The sequence below is a fragment of the Leptodactylus fuscus genome, chromosome 6 (assembly GCF_031893055.1).
Source record: "Leptodactylus fuscus isolate aLepFus1 chromosome 6, aLepFus1.hap2, whole genome shotgun sequence".
Classification (NCBI taxonomy): Eukaryota; Metazoa; Chordata; class Amphibia; order Anura; family Leptodactylidae; genus Leptodactylus; species Leptodactylus fuscus.
This window is the reverse complement of record NC_134270.1, coordinates 167,821,510-167,844,676: the sequence shown is the minus strand read 5'-3', so window position 1 is coordinate 167,844,676 and position 23,167 is coordinate 167,821,510. Positions and strand designations below refer to the sequence as shown.

Sequence of the window (23,167 nt, the reverse complement as noted above, 5' to 3'; positions counted from 1 at the left end):
CACTGTCACTACCAGAGCTTATGGGTGATGATCGTGAATCGCCTCTTTTGCAGCTGCCGTCTTCTGGTGTAGATCTAGGGAACTTGTTCTTCTGAGGGTCTTGAGTTACCAGGAACACGGGCCGTTCTTTGATCAAAGGTGGCCACAGTGTAAGGAATCCCCTCCTCCCCCAACCTGTCCAAAGATAGATCAATAAGATATCAGTATTGGAAATCATGAACTACTATCCTTACGGAGTATTATAAAGTAGAGGGACTACTCACCGACAGGAGACCTCATAAGGGTCAATCCACAGGGTCATTTCTTTTGGGAAGGCCAAATCCTCGTACTTCATCCCACTGTAGCTGCAGGTTTCCAGGATACTTTCCTCCCGATCACGCCTATTGATCCTGATACACCTGAAAGGTAAAAGTCAGCCATTATAGAGGAGATGCCGATGCTACAAGATGGGATTTATTTTACAAATTTCAACAGACCAATGTGTGAGCTGAATGATAAATCAGTATGGGGGAATAGTTGGAGAAGCCGACACATCACATCCATTTTATATCCAGATAGAACTGGTGAGTTACCTGTAGGCTTGCCCTCTGATAGGCTTCTCTGGATACCAATGACCGATTTTTTAATTTTTTTTTTTTTGTACAAGCTCAGCCAGTTTTGCTCCAAAAATGTCATCTTTAATTTGTGTTCAATTTGTTGCGTCTGTTGGCCACAGCTTTCATATATTCCACGCCGGCCTTCAGCTCCTCCCTCATCTCCACTGGAACAAAGAAATAGGCGTCCTTTTTATCTGGAGAAAATAAGGGGATATTGCATTTTATTAGTCATGTAGTGTAAAATATACTGTATACTATTGATGGGTGGGCAGTGGAGCTTCCTGTATAGTAATATATAATGTTATGGAAAAACCTAAAACATCCTGAGTAGAGATGAGCGAACACTAAAATGTTCGAGGTTCGAAATTTGATTCGAACAGCCGCTCACTGTTCGAGTGTTCGAAAGGGTTTCGAACCCCATTATAGTCTATGGGGAACAGATACTCGTTAAGGGGGAAACCCAAATCCGTCTCTAGGGGGTCACCAAGTCCACTATGACACCACAGGAAATGATGCCAACACCTCTGGAATGACACTGGGACAGCAGGGGAAGCATGTCTGGGGGCATCTAACACACCAAAGACCCTCTATTACCCCAACATCACAGCCTAACAACTACATACTTTACACATTCAAAAAAACCTCTATCAAAGTGGGAAAATACCTGGAAACATGTGTATTTGGCCCTTGGAGTGAGTTGAGGTTGGCACCAACATTGCTTTTGAAAATCGGGGTGGATTGAGCCTCTAACCAGCAGAGTTGTGGGAAATCAGGGTGGAGGGAGCCTAGTAGTAGCAGAATTGTGCAACGCTTATGGTGGATGAGGATGCGGAGGAATTGGAGAGGTTGAGCACAGACATGGAGTTTCATGTTGGGGTGCTTTACACAGGTGGGCACGAAAATGAAGGCTCTATCCAGTGGTGGTTCATTTTTATCAGTGAGCCGGTCGGCACTCTCAGCTGACAGACGGGTGCGCTTGTCCGTGATGATGCCACCGGCTGCACTGAACACCCTCTCAGGACGCTGGCGGCAGGACAGGACAGCACCTCCAAGGCATATAGGGCAAGTTCAAGCCACAGGTCCAACTTCGACACCCAATACGTGTAGGGCGCAGAGGGATCGGAGAGGACAGGGCTGTGGTCGGAAAGGTATTCCCGCAACATGCGCCTATACTTCTCACGCCTGGTGACACTAGGACCCTCAGTGGCTGTACTTTGGCGAGGGGGTGCCATCAAGGTGTCCCAGACCTTAGACAGTGTGCCCCTTGTTTGTGTGGACCGGTGAGCACTTGGTCACCTACTGGAGGAACTGCCATCCCTGCCGCCAACGTCACATGCTGGAAACATCTCCATCATATTCTGCACCAATTGCTTGTGGCAAGCATTGATGCGATTGGCCCTCCCCTCTACCGGAATAAAAGAGATGTTGTTTTTATACCGGGGGTCAAGGATAGCAAAGATCCAGTACTGGTTGTCCTCCATGATTTTGACAATACGCTTGTCAGTTGTAAAGCACCCCAACATGAACTCAGCCATGTCTGCCACAGTGTTAGTTGGCATGACTCCTCTGGCCCCACCGGAAAGTTCAATCTCCATTTCCTCCTCATCCTCCCTTTCTACCCATCCGCGCTGCAACAATGGGACGATTCGAAGTTGCCCGGAAGCCTCCTGTATTACCATCACATCATCGGACAGCTCTTCTTCCTCCTCCTCCATTAAACGCGATGAAGCGGACAGGTGTGTGGACCTACACTCCAGCTGTGACGGATCGGATGCTATCCCTGACTCCTCTGTGTGATCTGAGTTATCCCTGATGTCAATCAGGGATTCTCTCAGAACACACGAGCGGGATTGTAAGGCTCACCATCGCATCTTCAGAGCTCACCCTCCTTGTGGACTCCTCAAACACCCGTAGGATGTCACAAAGGTCTCTCATCCATGGCCACTCATGGTTGAAACTGAGGCAGCTGACTTTGTGGCACCCTAGGGTTTTGTAGCTGGTATTCCATCAAAGGTCTCTGCTGCTCAACCACTCTACTCAACATCTGATAAGTTGAGTTCCAGCGTGTGGGGACGTTGCACAAAAGCCGGTGTTGTGGCACATGCAGGCGTTGCTGGAGAGATTTTAAGCTAGCAGCGGCTACTGTCGACTTGCGAAAGTGGGCGCACATGCGGCGCACTTTCACCAGTAGCTCCGGAACATTGGGGTAGCTCTTTAGGAAACGTTGCACCACTAGGTTGAAGACGTGGGCCAGGCATGGAACATGTTGGAGTCCGGCAAGCTCCAGAGCTGCTACCAGGTTCCGGCCGTTATCACAAACGACCATGCCTGGGCCCAGGTGCAGCGGCTCAAACCATATTGCCGTCTCATCGAGGAGGGCATCCCTCACCTCGGAGGTAGTGTGCTGTCTGTCCCCCAAGCTGATCAGCTTCAGCACAGCCTGCTGACGTCTACCAACGCCAGTGCTGCAACGTTTCCAACTCGTAGCTGGGGTCAATCTAACAGCAGAGGAGGAGGCGGTGGAGGAGGAGGAGGGTGTTCTTCTCGTGTCCCTGCCAGGAATGTTAGGTGGGGAGGTACACCGGGCCAGTTTGGGAAGCAGTCCCAGCCTCAACTACATTCACCCAGTGTGCCGTCAGTGAAATGTAGCATCCCTGTTCGAATGCACTTGTCCACGCGTCGGTGGTCAAGTGGACCTTTGTGCAAAGCGCGGAACTAAGGGCCCGCCTGATGTTGAGTGACACGTGCTGGTGCAAGGCGGGGACGGCACACCGGGAGAAGTAGTGACGGCTAGGGACGGCATAGCGAGGTGCCGCAGTTGCCATCAGGTCCAGGAAGGAGGGAGTTTCAACAAGCCGGAACGCCAACATCTCCTGGGCCAGCAGTTTAGCGATGTTGGCGTTCAAGGCTTGCGCGTGTGGGTGGTTAGCGGTTTATTTCTGCCGCCGCTCCAATGTCTGAGAGATGGTGGGTTGTTGTAAAGAAGCGCCTGATGGTGCAGGAGAAGGAGATAAGACAGGAACAGGCGAGTATGAGGAAGAAGTCAACAAAGTGGCGGAGGCAGATGAAGTGGTGTCCTGGCTCATCCTCTGGAGTGCATCGCCAGCACTGTGAGCAGAGGCAGTGGCAGAGGCAGTGGCAGTGGCGTGAACGGCGGGCGGCCTTTGTCCTGCCGTTGCTGCCTGCCACTGATTCCAGTGCTTGGATTCCAACTGACGGCGCATTGAAGTGATGGACAGGTTGCTCTTCTCAGAGCCCCTAATCAATTTCGAGAGGCAAATTGTGCAGACAACACTCTGTCCTCGGCGCATTCCTTGAAAAAACTTCACACCTTCGAGAAACGTGCCCTCGAGGTGGGAGTTTTTCGGGGCTGGGTACAAACTGGAACATCTTGGGAGATTCCGGGTGTGGCCTGGCTTCTCCTAAGCTGCTGACCTCTGCCTCTAGCTACCCTTTTTGGTGCTGCACCTGCCTCAACATCCACACTACTTTCCCCGCTTGACATCCCCCCTGTCCAGGTCGGGTCAGTGTCCTCATCATCCACCACTTCCTCTTCCAACTCCTGTCTCATCTCCTCCTCCCACACAATGCGCATGTCAACTGGCTGCCCTGACGGCAACTGCGTCACATCGTCGTCGATGAGGGTGGGTTGCTGGTCATCCACCACCAAATCGAACGGAGATGGAGGAGACTCTAGTGTTTGAGCATCTGGACACAGATGCTCGTCTGTTAGGTCCGTGGAATCGCGAATTGGAGGGGCAGGATGAGGGACAATGAAAGGAGCGGAGAACAGCTCTGGGGAGCAGGGACAGTTGGGGTTTATTGTTCTGGGAAGATTGGGAATTTTGGGAGGAAGGAGGACAAGACTGTTGGGTAATAGCCTCTGCCTCCACTCCTCCTGACTGGTGGGCAATGTGCTATAAGCGTTATCCGACAGCCATTGCAAGACCTGTTCCTGGTTCTCGGGCCTACTAAGGTTTGTACCCTGCAGTTTAATGTGGCAAGCAACCCTGGCACTGTGGAGCGGCGCAATGCTTGCTGCCCCACAGGAGTAGGCACGGGACGCCCTGTGGCTTCACCGCTACCTTGCTCCCCAGAACCATTCCCCCGACCTCACCCACGGCCTCGTCCACATCCCTTTCCGGGAGCCTTGCGCATTTTGAATTCCCAGGCAGAAAGTGACACTATATGGCAGTAGCAAGACTTGAGGGTATTTGTAACCCCAATATATATTCTTTGAATTCCCAGTCAGAAACTGGCACTATATACCAGTAGCAAAAATAGTGGGTGTATATAGCCCCAATTCTATTGCTAGGGGACTTCCAGTGTATTTCTGGGGTGAAGGTGGGGGGATACACCGTTGGAACGTGGATTGGGGGTGTATATATAAGGGAATACACTGTCAGTGTATTCCATTCAGGATCCTGGGAAAGCTGGATTGCGGTGATTGAGCCCGTCAGTGCCAAGTTACACTGACAAGCTTCTCCCTGGAATTTTAGCTCTTACAAGAGCTGTTGGTTGTCTTATCCTTCCTATCCTAGCCTGTCCCTGCCTACCCAGAATCTAAGCCCTAGCTAAATGGACGGAAACCTCCGTCCCCGGTGAATTGCAAGCTCAGAATGATGCGAACCTGGGCGGCGCTGTTCTTTTAAATCAGAGGTAACATGTTTTCGGCAGCCAATGGGTTTTTCCTACTCTTTTCAACGTCACCGGTATCGTAGTTCCTGTCCCACCTACCCTGCGCTGTTATTGGAGCAAAAAAGGCGCCAGGGAAGGTGGGAGGGGAATCGAGTAATGGCGCACTTTACCACGCGGTATTCGATTCGAACATGGCGAACAGCCTAATATCAGATCGAACATGTATTCGATAGAACACTGTTCGCTCATCTCTAATCTTGAGCAAACGGAGAAGATCTCCAGCCATCAGATCTTATCTAGTAGCTAGAGCCAAGAGAGACCTTCTAACATGGCGGACTACCAACTGATATAATAAAAGAAATTTCTGGCACTCAGAGTATGCTTCCAAAAGTGAATATTTTGACAAAAACGTTTTGGTCTAGAAGACCTTCGTCAGTTTGTCTGGAAAAAAAAAATCATACAAATATACAGATTGTGATAGAGGTGTGTGTTGAGAGTAGTTTAAAAAGGGTAACCTGGTGCCCGTCTGGTGGAAATAGTAGACTCCAGTCAGGAGCCCACCGGGCCAATTGCCCAACAGGCCAATTGCAGCTCTAACCCGGACACAGTCCCACAAAGTGGGTGGTGAAAAAATGGAAAAGATATATATATATATATATATATATATATATATATATATATATATAGAAAAACCGGGAACTGGCAGAGCGCTAAAGGCAGCAAAATCCGTAATAGACTTGAAAAATAAAAATGACGATATGCAAGATTAAGATGAATTGGTTCTGTTTTATTGCTCCAAGGACATGAACAGCTTAAAACGGCCACGCGTTTCGACACCGGGCGGGTGTCTTCTTCAGGCCAAGCAGGAAGTGTCCAGCAACAGCCTTAGAACCAAGTCCTATCTTTGTATGTGTGTGTGTGTGTGTGTGTGTGTGTGTGTGTGTGTGTGTGCGTGTGTGTGTATGTATGTATATATGTATATATGTGTGTGTGTGTGTATATATATGTGTATATATATATATATATATATATATAGTGTCAAAGATTGAAACAAGAAACCAAAACATCGATAGAAATACACTACATATAATGATATATATATGGAATACAAATATACCAAGGTATAGAAAATGGGGTGTCTATGAATTATAATAGATCCAGGTATACATGAATAAATACATAGCCTAAGGGAGCTACAGGTGGAGATTTAAACAAGTCATAATATAGCATGGTATCCGTAATAGTAAAATGATGCAAATACCTGGTGACTAGAGGATAATTTACAGGGTAGACAGTATATAAAAAATGTCAATATGCCAAGATAAACAGTACATCAATATGCCAGTAATTCGAGGATGGGTGCCCAGCTTACTAAACAGTAACATGTAGCCTAACTCAATGCAGTATCCTAAACAATCTTACCGGTAGGAGATATGAGTAACAGGAAGCCAAATGTAGATATGTGGGAAATCCAGGAATGAAGGTGTGCAAGGTGTAGGTGAGGGGTGGTTTTATATGGGGTACTGGCACCAGAAGCCATCGGGCCGGGAGTCCGCCCCTATAGGGTGCGTGGCCCCAAGTCCAAAGGCCCCCGGCGCCCCCCTACAAGGATTACCAGGTAGGTAGATATTGGTGGTGTAGAGTGGCCAAAATTAAAGAACATTGGTGGTGTAGTGTAGAGAACCAGGCCAAACGGCCTGTCAGTAGCAGTCCCGGAGTCCAAATGACACTATTTTATAAAGAACAATTTATCCTGCAAACACTAAGCCCTCATATGGCTCTGAGAACAGAGAATAACAATGTAATGAGGTTTGGAAGGTGGGGAGGGAAAATGGAAACTAAAAAATGTCACCAGTAGGAAAGGGTTAAATGGTACCAATACGAAGGACAATTTGTCCTGGAAAAATGAAGCCTCATCCAGCTCTATAAATAATGATAGTTAGGGCTTGTAGAAGGCGGGAAGTAAAAGACAAAAACCAAAAGACCGGAAGTGGAGAGAAATTCTGTTGGCAATTCAATAGAATCTACTGTGTACATAGACAGAGCATCCAATCTAGAGAGATGACCGCCATACTGTGGGATTGTCCCTTCTGTATATAATACATACAGCCCCTCTCCCTCCCTGGGACCAGCACCCCCACACTCTACATCCAGAAGAGGTGATTCTGGTCAGTACTGGGACAGAGATGGGGAGCTCTCCATGACGGAAACCACAGACGACGAGGTCCTGAACACCGCTCCAGTATCCTGAAAAGAGAAGACAGAACGTAAATAAAAATAAGTCAGTGTACCCCAAGTGTAAGGATTTCATCCTTCCCTACCCCAAATGTCTGTCTTCCTCCCTTACCCAGAATGTCAGACAACTGTTATTGATTTCTCACCTCTCATTATGGTTTTCTCCCATATTTGATCTTCATCCACAATCTGGAACATCACCGGGGTAGAGGTTCCATCACTGTTAGTTTCTACGCCACTATCACTACTAGAACTTATGGGTGATCGTGAACTTCCTTTGCCGCTACCGTCTTCTGTTGTAGGTCTAGGGAAATTGTTCTCCTGAGGGTCTTGAATTATCAGGAACATGGTCCGTTCTTGGATCAACGGTCGCCACACTGTAAGGGTAACCCTCCTCTCCCAACCTGTCCAAAGATAGATCAATAAGATATCAGTGTTGGAAATCATTAACTACTATCCTTACTGAATATTATAAAGTAGAGGGACTACTCACCGACAGGAGACCTCATAAGGGTCAATCCACAGGGTAATTTCTTTTGGGAGGGCCAAATCCTCGTACTTCAGCCCACTGTAGCTGCAGGCTACCAGGATACTCTCCTCCCGATCACGCCTATTGATCCTGATACACCTGAAAGGTCAAAGTCAGCCATTATAGAGGAGATGTCGATGGTACAAGATGGGATTTATTTTACACGTCATCAGACCAATGTGTGAGCTGAATGATAAATCAGTATGGGGGAATAGTTGGAGAAGCCGACACATCACATCCATTTATATCCAGATAGAACTGGTGAGTTACCTATAAGCTTGCCCTCTGATAGGCTTCTCTGGATACCAGTGTCCGAGAAATTTTTTTGTACATTATCTCAGCCAGTTTTTGCTCCAAAAATTTCAACTTTGTGTTCAATTTGTTGCGTCTGTTGGCCACAGCTTTCATATACTCAACGCCGGCCTTCAGCTCCTCCCTCATCTCCACTGGAACAAAGAAATAGGTGTCCATTGTATCTGAAGGAGAAAATAAGGGGTTGTTGCCTTTTATTAGTCTTCCGGAGTAAAATATACCTTATACTATTAATGGGAGGGCAGTGGAGCTTCACCTGTATAGTAATATATGCTGTGGTGGAAAAACCTAAAACATCCTGAGCAAACAGAGAAGATCCCTGGCCATCACATCTTATCTAGTAGCTAGAGCCAAGAGAGACCTAACATGGCGGACTACCAACTGATGTAATAACAGAGCCAATACTGTCATGTAGCCAACAGCCCCGACATCTCAGCTTCATAACTACAATATTACATCAACATTACAATTATCAATTGAAGTATATAGCAACTAAGCATTACAATTAGAATTAGATGCAAAAACATCAGACAAGGCAGAGATTACGAATACATGTCTACTAACACTTTTATTCTTAGTCCTTTATTAGTAATACATTAAATAAGTCACTGATAAGACCCCAGTAGTCAATGAAGACTTCAACACTAGACATGAGCGAACAGTAAAATATTCGATGCTCATTCTTTCTGAATAGCATCTCAATATTCAACTATTCGAATGAATATCGAACCCCATTCTAGTCTATGGGAGAAATTGCTTTGTTTCAGGGGATCCCACCATTCGACTCAGGAGGGTCACCAAGTCCACTATGACACCTCAGGAAATGATGCCAACACCTCTACAATGCAACTGGGACAGCAGAGGAAGCATGTCTGGGGGCATCTAACACACCAAAGACCCTCTATTACCCCAACATCACAGCCTAACAACTACACACTTTCCACACTCAAAAAAACCTCTATCAAAGTGGGAAATACCTGGAAACCTTCTTTACTCCCCAAATGGATGGACACAAACCCCAATTTAAGCTCAACAAACATTAACAAGTACCCCTTTAAATCACATTGCCTATGACAACCACAGATAGAATAGACAATGGGAAATCCTTCAGTCCCCACCCTGAACTGTCAGTGTGTGTGTGTGTGATGTGGTAAGACCTTCCAAAATTCCCTTTTCTAGCCCTTAACAGGAGCCCTTCCAAATGAAGTTACAGGCCCTTAAGCTGAGCTCCCAGCAGAGATTGAGGCCCTTTAACTTAGTTCAGCCTTGTAACAGCAGAGATTTGTTGGTTCTTTGGGTGAGTTGAGCCTTTAAACAGCAGAGATTGATTTTGGCTGTTGGAGTGAGTAGAGCCTTTAGAACAGCCGCTCACTGTTCGAACGGGTTTCGAACCCCATTATAGTCTATGGGGAACATATACTCATTAAGGGGGAAACCCAAATCCATCTCAGGAGGGTCACCAAGTCCACTATGACACCACAGGAAATGATGCCAACACCTCTGGAATGACACTGGGACAGCAGGGGAAGCATGTCTGGGGGCATCTAACACACCAAAGACCCTCTATTACCCCAACATCACAGCCTAACAAGTACACATTTTACACAATACCACCTCTCAGACAGTGGAAAAACACCTTGAAACGTGTATTTGGCCCTTGGAGTGAGGAGAGCCTGTCACCAGCATTGTATTGGGTACTTGGAGTGAGGATAGCCTTGCAACAGCAGTGTGTTTGGCCCTTGTAGTGAGTTGAGTTTGGCACCAGCATGGTCTTTGAAAATCAAGGTGGATTGAGCCTCTAACCAGCAGAGTTTTGGGAAATCAGGGTGGAGGGAGCCTAGTAGTAGCAGAATTGTGCAATGCTTATGGTGGATGAGTATGAGGATGTGGAGGAGGAATTGGAGAGGTTGAGCACAGACATCGACTTTCATGTTGGGGTGCTTTACACAGGTGGGCACGAAAATGAAGGCTCTATCCAGTGGTAGTTAATTTTTATTAAAGTGAGCCGGTCGGCACTCTCAGCTGACAGCCGGCTGCGCTTGTCAGTGATAATTCCACCGGCTGCACTGAACACCCTCTCAGATAGGACGCTGGCGGCAGGACAGGACAGCACCTCCAAGGCATATAGGGCAAGTTCAAGCCACAGGTCCAACTTCGACACCCAATCCTTGTAGGGCACAGAGGGATCGGAGAGGACAGAGCTGTGGTCGAAAAGGTATCCCCGCAACATGCGCCTATACTTCTCACGCCTGGTGACACTAGGACCCTCAGTGGCTGTACTTTGGCGAGGGGGTGCCATCAAGGTGTCCCAGACCTTAGACAGTGTGCCCCTTGTTTGTGTGGACCGGTGAGCACTTGGTCGCCTAGTGGAGGAACTGCCCTCCCTGCCGCCAACGTCACATGCTGGAAACGTCTCCATCATATTCTGCACCAATTGCTTGTGGCAAGCATTGATGCGATTGGCCCTCCCCTCTACCGGAATAAGAGATGTTGTTTTTATACCGGGGGTCAAGGATAGCAAAGATCCAGTACTGGTTGTCCTCCATGATTTTGACAATACGTTTGTCGGTTGTAAAGCACCCCAACATGAACTCAGCCATGTCTGCCACAGTGTTAGTTGGCATGACTCCTCTGGCCCCAACGGAAAGTTCAATCTCCATTTCCTCCTCATCCTCCCTTTCTACCCATCTGCGCTGCAACAATGGGACGATTCAAAGTTGCCCGGAAGCCTCCTGTATCACCATCACATCATCGGACAGCTCTTCCTCCTCCTCCATTAAACGCAGTGAAGCGGACAGATGTGTGGACCTACTCTCCAGCTGTGACGGATCGGATGCTATCCCTGACCCCTCTGTGTGATCTGAGTTATCCCTGATGTCAATGAGGGATTCTCTCAGCACACACGAGCAAGATTGTAAGGCTCACCATCGCATTCTCAGAGCTCACCCTCCTTGTGGATTCCTCAAACACCCTTAGTATGTCACAAAGGTCTCTCATCCATGGCCACTCATGGCTGAGAAACTGTGGCAGCTGACTTAGTGGCACCCTAGGGTTTTGTAGCTGGTATTCCATCAAAGGTCTCTGCTGCTCAACCACTCTACTCAACATCTGATAAGTTGAGTTCCAGCATGTGGGGATGTCGCACAAAAGCCGGTGTTGTGGCACATGCAGGCATTGCTGGAGTGTTTTTAAGCTAGCAGCGGCTACTGTCGACTTGCGAAAGTGGGCGCACATGTGCCGCACTTTCACCAGTAGCTCTGGAACATTTGGGTAGCTCTTTAGGAAACGTTGCTGTTACGTTCGTGTCTGAGTCCAGACCCAGATTCTGGATTGCAGGTTGTACCGCTAAGGAAACAGGGGAGGGAGACTATCCCTGGCACTACGGTGGCTAGCTAGGCCCTGCCTACGGGTGGTGATCAGCTGTCCCCAAGCTAGTCATGGCCCCGACAACTCCTGGCTCTCTAGTACGAAGACCTAGAAGACAGGGCAAGAGCTATAGGAGAGCTAGGGACTGGGGTTTCTAAAGTGGTGACCCCTACAGAAATCCAGGTGCAGCTGCAGACAAACGGGCTGGGAGGTGCTGGACAACGGACACGCAGCACAAAACAAGAAAATGAGAGGGACAGTGGAGAGGTGAGGAAAGGGTAAACACAGGACTGGGGAAAACACTGGAACCCAAAACTTCTCAAAATACAAGAAAGTGCCAGGCAAACAGAGCAGAAGGATAGGGTGTGAGGGAACAAACCAGATACAAACAGACAACTCACACCACTTCGTAATCAGTTGGAACTTTCACCAAAACAATCCTCCTCCTAGAGCCATGAATCCTAAGGTGTAAACCACGAAAACCGGCAACATGTGGAGCCAGCCCTCTTCCTTAAAAAGGCCCCAGAATCCTCCCATAGGATGATGGCAATATTAAACACCTGAGGTTCGATTCCTGGAACCTCAAGTATGCTAAAAGGGCTGACACCGATACCAAACCATATGGTCCAGTGGCAAAGCAACCACCAGCAGAACACATGAGCCCGGATCAACTCCCCAGTCGACACACACACCAACATATACAAACAAAGAGGTCATGACAGTTGCACCACTAGGTTAAAGACGTGGGCCAGGCATGGAACATGTTGGAGTCCGGCAAGCTCCAGAGTTGCTACCAGGTTCCAGCCGTTATCACAAACGACCATGCCTGGGCCCAGGTGCAGCGGCTCAAACCATATTGCCGTCTCATCAAGGAGGGTATCCCTCATCTCAGAGGGAGTGTGCTGTCTGTCCTCCAAGCTGATCAGCTTCAGCACGGCCTGCTGACGTCTACCAACGCCAGTGCTGCAATGTTTCCAACTCATAGCTGGGGTCAATCTAACAGCCTAGGAGGAGGCGGTGGAGGAGGAGGGTGTTGTTCCCGTGTCCCTGCCAGGAATGTTAGGCGGGGAGACGAGGTACACCAGGCCAGTTTGGGAAGCAGTCCCAGCCTCAACTACATTCACCCAGTGTGCCGTCAGTGAAATGTAGCATCCCTGTCCGCATGCACTTGTCTACGTGTCGGTGGTCAAGTGGACCTTTGTGCAAAGCGCGGAACTAAGGGCCCGCCTGATGTTGAGTGACACGTGCTGGTGCAAGGCGGGGACGGCACACCGGGAGAAGTAGTGACGGCTAGGGACGGCATAGCGAGGTGCCGCAGTTGCCATCAGGTCCAGGAAGGCCGGAGTTTCAACAAGCCAGAAGGCCAACATCTCCTGGGCCAGCAGTTTAGCGATGTTGGCGTTCAAGGCTTGCGCGTGTGGGTGGTTAGCGGTGTATTTCTGCTGGCGCTCCAATGTCTCAGAGATGGTGGGTTGGTGGAAAGAAGCGCCTGATGGTGCATGAGATGGTGCAGGAGAAGGAGATAAGACAGGAATAGGGGGGGATGAGGGAGAAGTCAACAAAGTGGCAGAGCCAGATGTGGTGTCCCAGCTCGTCCTCTAGAGTGCATCGCCAGCACTGTGAGCAGAGGCAGTGGCTGACTGCAACTGTCTCATTGTCGTCGATGAGGGTGGGTTGCTGGTCATCTGCCAACAAATCGACCGGAGATGGAGGAAGCTCCAGTGTTTGAGCATCTGGACACAGATACTCGTCTGGTAGCTCTGTGGAATTGCGAAATGGAGGGGCAGGTTGAGGGACAGTAAAAGGAGCGGAGAACAGCTCTGGAGAGCTGGGAAAGTTGGGGTTATTGTTCTGGGAAGATTGGGAATTTTGGGAGGAAGGAGGACAAGACTGGGTAGGAGGAGGAGAGGAGGTAGAGGCTGACTGGCTGCTGGACAATGTGCTGTAAGCGTTATCAGACAGCCATTGCAAGACCTGTTCCTGGTTCTCGCGCCTAGTAAGGTTTGTACCATGCAGCCTAGTTAATGTGGCAAGCAACCCTGGCCCTGTGGAGCGGCGCAATGCTTGCTGCCCCACAGGCGTAGGCACGGGACGCCCTGTGGCTTCACCGCTAACTTGGTCCCCAGAAGCATTCCCCCGACCTCGCCCACGGCCTCGTCCACGTCCCTTTCCAGGGGCCTTGCGCATTTTAATATGCTCTCCTTGCTTAAACACACTCAGAACCTGGCACTATATGCCAATAGCAAGAATTGAGGGTGGTATGCAGGCTCCAATATTTTATAGAAATTCACACTCAGTAACTGGCACTATATGCCAATAGCAACAAATGGAGGGTGTATGTAGCCCCAATTTTATTGTTGAGGGATTACACAGTGTATTCAAGTTAGTTTCAGGGGAGAGGGTGGGGGTGCACACTGTTGGAACGTGGATTGGGGGTATATAGGGTATATGGGAATACACTTTGTGTATCCCACTCAGGATTATCCACACTGTGGAAAGATGGGTTGCGCAGATAGAGCCTGTCAATGCCATGTTACGGTGATGGACACTGACAAGACACTGGAATGTAGCTCTTAAAAGAGCTGTTGGTTTTCTTCTTCTCCTTCCTATCCTATCCTATCCTATCCTATCCCTGCCTACCAGAATCTAATTCCTAACTCTATGGCTGCAGACGTCTGTCTGTGACCAAGTGAAGGCTCAGAATGACGCGAAGCTGGGCGGCGCTGTTCTTATAATCAGAGGTCACATGTTTTCGGCAGCCAATGGGTTTTTAGTATTTTTTTTCAAGGTCCCTGTTGTCATAGTTCCTGTCCCACCTCCCCTGCACTGTTATTGGAGAAAAAAAAACGCCAGGGAGGGTGGGAGGGGAATCGAGTTTTCGCTCACTTTACCATGCGGTGTTCGATTCGAATCGGACACCTCGAACAGTGTGATATCCGATCGAACATGTGATCGATAGAACACTGTTCGCTCATCTCTAATTCCTAGATCTTTATTACATTATAACAATTATAAAAATACATAAATTCCATCTTTATATAATATATACAGCCCCTCCCCCTCCCTGGGACCAGCACTCCACACTCTACATCTAGAAGAGGTGTTTCTTGTCAGTACTGGGACAGAGATGGGGAGTTCTCCATGACGGAAACCATAGAGGAGATGAAGTCCTGAACACAGCTCCGGTGTCCTGAAAAGACAGAACGTAAAGAAAAATAAAAATGTCAGTGTACCCTAAATGTCAGTGTGTCATCCTCCTGTACCCATAATGTCAGACAACTGTTCTAGAGTAGCAAAGTTATTGATTTCTCACCTCTCTTCTTATGGGTTTCGCCCATATTTGATCTTCACCCACAATCTGGAACATCACAGGGGTAGAGGTTCCCTCACTGTTAGTTTCTATGCCACTGTCACTACTAGAGCTTATGGGTGATGATCGTGAAGAACTTCCTTTGCCTCTGCCGTCTTCTGATGTAGGTCTAGGGAACTTGTTCTTCTGAGGGTCTTGAGTTATCAGGAACACGGGCCGTTCTTGGATCAAAGGTGGCCACAGTGTAAGGAATCCCCTCCTCCCCCAACCTGTCCAAGGATAGATCAATAAGATATCAGTATTGGAAATCATTAGCTACTATCCTTAGTGAGTATTATAAAGTAGAGGGACTACTCACCGACAGGAGACCTCATAAGGGTCAATCCACAGGGTCAATTCTTTGGGGAGGGTCAAATCCTGGTACTTCAGCCCACTGTAGCTGCAGGCTTCCAGGATACTTTCCTCCCGATCACGCCTATTGATCCTGATACACCTGAAAGGTCAAAGTCAGCCATTATAGAGGAGATGTCGATGGTACAAGATGGGATTTATTTTACACGTCATCAGACCAATGTGTGAGCTGAATGATAAATCAGTATGGGGGAATAGTTGGAGAAGCCGACACATCACATCCATTTATATCCAGATAGAACTGGTAAGTTACCTTTTGTACAAGATCTCGGCCAGTTTTGCTCCAAAAATTTCAACTATAATTGGCTTCAAATTGTTGCGTCTGTTGGCCACAGCTTTCATATATTCCACACCAGCCTTCAGCTCCTTCCTCATCTCCAACTGGAACAAAAAAATAGGCGTCCATTGTATCTGAAGAAAATAAGGGGGTGTTCCCTTTTATTAGTCATGCGGGGTAAAATATACTGTATACTATTGATGGGAGGGCAGTGGAGCTTCACCTGTATAGTAATATATGCTGTGGTGGAAAAACCTAAAACATCCTGAGCAAACAGAGAAGATCCCCGGCCATCACATCTTATCTAGTAGCTAGAGCCAAGAGAGACCTTCTAACATGGCGGACTACCAACTGATGTAATAACAGAGCCAATACTGTCATGTAGCCAACAGCCCCGACATCTCAGCTTCATAACTACAATATTACATCATCAACATTACAATTATTGAAGTACAGATCAACTAAGCAGAGACCATCCCAACCTCCAAGGCACAATTCACAGAACAGACAATAAACAGAGATATGAGCATATATATATATATATATATATATATATATATATATATATATATATATATATACTATCATAAATACAGAAATAGAATTCCTCTAAATTAAAATTAAAAATTAAAACATTTAGATGTTTTATTACATATCCAGCAAAGCAATGTATATATCATATCTATCTGCATGTATGCAATTAAAATGAAGGTTGGAGTTGGGGGAGGGGTCCTGTGAGTTTCTCCCCCTCCAGTGATTTTATTAGGCAGTGTGAATATCATTTACATAACACAAGTCTATTCAGTAGGTAAAAGTTCCCCCCAATACATCAGACTAGAGAAGTTTCCATCAATTTTTCCTCTATTGTATTGTAACTTCCCTTCTAAATAGTTTCATTAAATAAAATCTCCCCCTTGCTCTCTCTCCAGACACTGGTCAGATATTGGGGAGGGGTCTGAGGTATTGGGGATAGGGGTGTGGGCTGCTGTCTTCTGTTATCTCATGGCCATCACCAGCACCTCTACTTTATATGTAAATATAATTGCACACCATCATATTTAGCACGTGTCCTGCAGGAACAATGTGTTATCTTTCACCAACTGCAGTGCGGCCACAATATTCATCTCACTGTCACTGGTAACACTCCACAGTTCTAGTTGGCAGTGAGACATCCAAGAGGATCCTTGCTGTGGGATACAGCAGAGCAGCTCCTCCATTGTGTATATTCTCTGACCCAGGCTCATTACCTTTAAAACTATATGGCAGGATATCATACTACGCCCATAAAACAGAGGAAGGGGAGTGGAAGGATTCAAGAATCCTAGAAGGTCTAAATCAAACCAAACTATAGAATACAGGCGACATGTTATTTTGGCTGCAGAGTGAACGCCGTCAAGACAAAACCTATAAGAAAGTCGCACAAACGCACTTTCTCCAATGTCACCCCATTCTGATTTTTTTCCATCTTCCAGCACATTGTACAGAATAATAAATGACACTATTTTATAAAGAACAATTTATCCTGCAAACACTAAGCCCTCATATGGCTCTGAGAACAGAGAATAACAATGTAATGAGGTTTGGAAGGTGGGGAGGGAAAATGGAAACTAAAAAATGTCACCAGTAGGAAAGGGTTAAATGGTACCAATATGAAGGACAATTTGTCCTGGGAAAATGAAGCCTCATCCAGCTCTATAAATAATGATAGTTAGGGCTTGTAGAAGGCGGGAAGTAAAAGACAAAACCCAAAAGACCGGAAGTGGAGAGAAATTCTGTTGGCAATTCAATAGAATCTACTGTGTACATAGACAGAGCATCCAATCTAGAGAGATGACCGCCATACTGTGGGATTGTCCCTTCTAGGATAACATATCTTACTCTGCTACCTGTCACCTTCTACCTTCTGGAATATGCCAAGTTTCCCCAAATAAGACAAGGTCTTATATAATTATTGAAAGATGAGTTGGGTCTTATTTTCAGGACTTGTCTTATTATATTCATGAAGAACAATCTGCTCTCCAGAACCCCTTATACCCAGAACAATGATGGGCTCTCACACACAGATCCTTCTTTGACTCGCCCATAGTGTTTTTGTTCCCCAAATAGTAGAACAATAGTAGACACCCCCGGTGGGTGACGTTCCATATGTGAGTATGTATATGAGCTGGTGTGGCCCCCAGTACAGGTCTATACATTATATAGAATCACACAACCACAGATTCATTTCTAGATCTTTATTACATAATTATAAAAATACATAAATTCTATATTTATACAATATATACAGCCCCTCCCCCCTCCCTGGGACCAGCACCCCACACCCTACATCCAGAAGAGGTGTTTCTGGTCAGGACTGGGACAGAGATGGGGAGTTCTCCATGACGGAAACCACAGAAGAGATGAGGTCCGGTACACAGCTCCGGTGTCCTGAAAAGACAAGACAGAATGTAAAAGAAAAATAAGTCAGTGTACCCCAAGTGTAAGGATTTCATCCTCCTGTACCCCAAGTGTCAGTGTGTCCTCCTCTCTTACCCATAATGTCAGACAGCTGTTCTAGATTAGCAAAGTTATAGATTTCTCACCTCTCATTATGGGTTTCGCCCATATTTGATCCTCACCCACAATCTGGAACATCACAGGGGTAGAGGTTCCCTCACTTTGAGTTTCTATCCCACTGTCACTACCAGAGCTTATGGGTGATGATCTTGAATCGGCTCTTTTGCAGCTGCCGTCTTCTGGAGTAGATCCAGGGAACTTGTTCTCCTGAGGGTCTGAGGGTCTTGAGTTACCAGGAACACGGGCCGTTCTTGGATCAAAGGTGGCCACAGTGTAAGGAATCCCCTCCTCCCCCAACCTGTCCAAAGATAGATCAATAAGATATCAGTATTGGAAATCATTAACTACTATCCTTACTGAGTATTATAAAGTAGAGGGACTACTCACCGACAGGAGACCTCATAAGGGTCAATCCAAAGGGTCATTTCTTTTGGGAAGGCCAAATCCTGGTACTTCAGCCCACTGTAGCTGCAGGCTTCCAGGATACTCTCCTCCCGATCATGCCTATTGATCCTGATACACCTGAAGGGTAAAAGTCAGCCATTATAGAGGAGATGCCGATGGTACAAGATGGGATTTCTTTTACACATGTTATCAGACCAATGTGTGAGCTGAATGATAAATCAGTATGGGGGAATAGTTGGAGAAGCCGACACATCACATCCATTTATATCCAGATAGAACTGGGGAGTTACCTGTAGGCTTGCCCTCTGATAGACTTGTCTGGATACCAGTGTCCGATAAATTTTTTTTGTACACTCAGCCAGTTTTGCTCCAAAAATGTCATCTTTAATTATGTTCAATTTGTTGCGTCTGTTGGTCACAGCTTTCATATATTCCACTTCAGCCTTCAGCTCCTTCCTCATCTCCACTGGAACAAAGAAATAGGCGTCCATTGTATATGAAGGAGAAAATAATGGGGTGTTGCCTTTTTATTAGTCATGCGGGGTAAAATATACTGTATACTATTGATGGGTGGGCCTTCTAACATGGCGGACTACCAACTGATGTAATAACAGAGCCAATACTGTCATGTAGCCAACAGCCCCGACATCTCAGCTTCATAACTACAATATTACCTCAACATTGCAATTATCAATTGAAGTATATAGCAACTAAGCAGAGACCATCCCAACCTCCAAGGCACAACTCACAGAACAGCCAATATACACAGATATGAGCAAATATATATATTACAGCTTTACTTACCGTATACACCATATGTACAGATAAGTGCACAAGACACCGACCTCACTGACCTCTATAGAAATGGATTTATCTCAGGGATAGTCCAGGATTACAAAGTGTCGGATTGTTCTAAAGAAAAAAAAAAAAAAAAAAAAAAAGCGCCTCCCATATCCATGGACTTAGTCTGGTATTGCAGCTCAAAACTAATCACTGCAAGGACCTACAATACCAAACATAACCCATGGAGAAGAGAGGGCTGATAAAATATATATATATATATATATATATATATATATATATATATATATATATATATATATATATATATATATATATATATATATATATATATATATATATTAAAAATAAAAATTGAAATTGAAAAAAATTAGATACAAAAACATCAAGTCTAGCAGATAAGGCAGAGATTTTGAATACATGTCTACTAACGCTTTTATTCTTAGTCAGATCTTATTAGTAATACATTAATTTAAATACGTCTCCGATAAGACCTCAGTAGTCAGTGAAGTCTCCAACACCGGCAGTGACAATGTGATGTACTATGTGTCCTGGAGATGTCACTTTATTTCAAAGCTATTTTCTAAACTGCATCAGAATAAATGAGAATAAACATAAGAACAGTCATAAGATCAGGATATAAGAGGGGAAAGTAACACAATTCAAGAAAACGACAGATCCAAAGTCATCAGAATAAAAAAGATGGTAAAAAGGTAAAAGAACCAGAAACACAAGGGGAAGGAGGAGAGATGTCACTTATAGGCAGCAGATCCCAGTGATACAATAAGCTGTACAGAAGTATTGGCCAATAATCAATATATAATATAATAGTCTTTTATATCCTCACACAATTGGTTCACACAAAGTTTGTCACAAACCAGAGTTTACATTTTTCTCTAAAACATCGTGTATAGAGATGAGTGAACACTAAAATGTTCGAGGTTCGAAATCCGATTTGAACAGCCGCTCACTGTTCGTGTGTTCGAACGGGTTTCGAACCCCATTATAGTCTATGGGGAACATATACTCGTTAAGGGGGAAACCCAAATCCGTGTCTGGAGGGTCACCAAGTCCACTGACACCCCAGGAAATGATGCCAACACCTCTGGAATGACACTGGGACAGCAGGGGAAGCATGTCTGGGGGCATCTAACACACCAAAGACCCTCTATTACTAGAGATGAGCGAACAGTGTTCTATCGAACTCATGTTCGATCGGATATTAGGCTGTTCGGCATAATCGAATCGAACACCGCGTGGTAAAGTGCGCCATTACTCGATTCCCCTCCCACCTTCCCTGGCGCCTTTTTTGCTCCAATAACAGCGCAGGGTAGGTGGGACAGGAACTACGACACCGGTGACGTTGAGAAAAGTAGGCAAAACCCATTGGCTGCCGAAAACATGTGACCTCTAATTTAAAAGAACAGCGCCGCCCAGGTTCGCGTCATTCTGAGCTTGCAATTCACCGAGGACGGAGGTTTCCGTCCAGCTAGCTAGGGCTTAGATTCTGGGTAGGCAGGGACAGGCTAGGATAGGAAGGAGAAGACAACCAACAGCTCTTATAAGAGCTAAATTCCAGGGAGAAGCTTGTCAGTGTAACGTGGCACTGACGGGCTCAATCGCCGCAACCCAGCTTTCCCAGGATCCTGAATGGAATACACTGTCAGTGTATTCCCGTATACCCGATATATACCCCCGATACCCGTTCCAACGGTGTGCCCCCCCACCTTCACCCCAGAAATACCCTGCAAGTCCCCTAGCAATAGAATTGGGGCTATATACACCCACTATTTTTGCTACTGGTATATAGTGCCATTGTCTGACTGGTAATTCAAAGAATATATTGGGGTTACGTGCACCCACAATTTTTACTACTGGTATACAGTGCCATTGTCTGACTGGGAATTCAAAGAATATATTGGGAATACAAATACCCTCATTTCTTGCTACTGCCATATAGTGCCAGTGTCTGACTGGGAATTCAAAGAATATATTGGGGTTACGTGCACCCACAATTTTTACTACTGGTATACAGTGCCATTGTCTGACTGGGAATTCAAAGAATATATTGGGAATACAAATACCCTCATTTCTTGCTACTGCCATATAGTGCCAGTTTCTGACTGGTAATTCAAAGAATATATTGGGGTTACGTGCACCCACAATTTTTACTACTGGTATACAGTGCCAATTTCTAACTAGGAATTCAAAATGCGCAAGGCTCCCGGAAAGGGACGTGGACGAGGCCGTGGGCGAGGTCGGGGGAATGGTTCTGGGGAGCAAGGTAGCAGTGAAGCCACAGGGCGTCCCGTGCCTACTCCTGTGGGGCAGCAAGCATTGCGCCACTCCACAGTGCCAGGGTTGCTTGCCACATTAACTAAACTGCAGGGTACAAACCTTAGTAGGCCCGAGAACCAGGAACAGGTCTTGCAATGGCTGTCAGAGAACGCTTACAGCACATTGTCCAGCAGCCAGTCAGACTCTGCCTCCTCTCCTCCTATTACCCAACAGTCTTGTCTTCCTTCCTCCCAAAATTCCGAAGCTTTACAGAACAATAACCCAAACTGTCCCTGCTCCCCAGAGCTGTTCTCCGCTCCTTTCATTGTCCCTCAACCTGCCTCTCCACGTCACGATTCCACGAACCTAACAGAGGAGCATCTGTGTCCAGATGCTCAAACACTAGAGTCTCCTCCATCTCCGTTCGATTTGGTGGTGGATGACCAGCAACCCACCCTCATCGACGATGATGTGACGCAGTTGCCGTCAGGGCATCCAGTTGACCGGCGCATTGTGCGGGAGGAGGAGATGAGACAGGAGTTGGAAGAGGAAGTGGTGGATGATGAGGACACTGACCCGACCTGGACAGGGGGGATGTCAAGCGGGGAAAGTAGTGTGGATGTTGAGGCAGGTGCAGCACCAAAAAGGGTAGCTAGAGGCAGAGGTCAGCAGCTTAGGCGAAGCCAGGCCACACCCGGAATCTCCCAAGATGTTCCAGTTCGTACCCAGCCCCGAAAAACTCCCACCTCGAGGGCACGTTTCTCGAAGGTGTGGAGTTTTTTTAAGGAATGCGCCGAGGACAGATATAGTGTTGTCTGCACAATTTGCCTCTCGAAATTGATTAGGGGCTCTGAGAAGAGCAACCTGTCCACCACTTCAATGCGCCGTCATTTGGAATCCAAGCACTGGAATCAGTGGCAGGCAGCAACGGCAGGACAAAGGCCGCCTGCCGTTCACGCCACTGCCTCTGCCTCTGCCACTGCTGACTGTGCTGGCGATGCACTCCAGAGGACGAGCCAGGACACCACTTCATCTGCCTCCGCCACTTTGTTGACTTCTACCTCATCCTCCCCTGGTCCTGTCTTATCTCCTTCTCCTGCACCATCAAAGGCACCATCAGGCGTTTCTTTACAACAACCCACCATCTCTCAGACATTGGAGCGGCGGCAGAAATACACTGCTAACCACCCACACGCGCAAGCCTTGAACGCCAACATCGCTAAACTGCTGGCCCAGGAGATGTTGGCGTTCCGGCTTGTTGAAACTCCCGCCTTCCTGGACCTGATGGCAACTGCGGCACCTCGCTATGCCGTCCCTAGCCGTCACTACTTCTCCCGGTGTGCCGTCCCCGCCTTGCACCAGCACGTGTCACTCAACATCAGGCGGGCCCTTAGTTCCGCGCTTTGCACAAAGGTCCACTTGACCACTGACGCGTGGACAAGTGCATGCGGACA

At 46.9% G+C, this 23,167-nt stretch overlaps 2 pseudogenes; both read right to left on the bottom strand.

Annotated features, from left to right (window-relative positions):
- Positions 1–677: 677 nt before the first annotated feature.
- On the bottom strand, positions 678–15,772 carry LOC142209157 (uncharacterized; annotated as a pseudogene).
- A 2,249-nt stretch (positions 15,773–18,021) lies between these two features.
- On the bottom strand, positions 18,022–19,096 carry LOC142209156 (protein BTG4-like; annotated as a pseudogene).
- Positions 19,097–23,167: the final 4,071 nt, after the last annotated feature.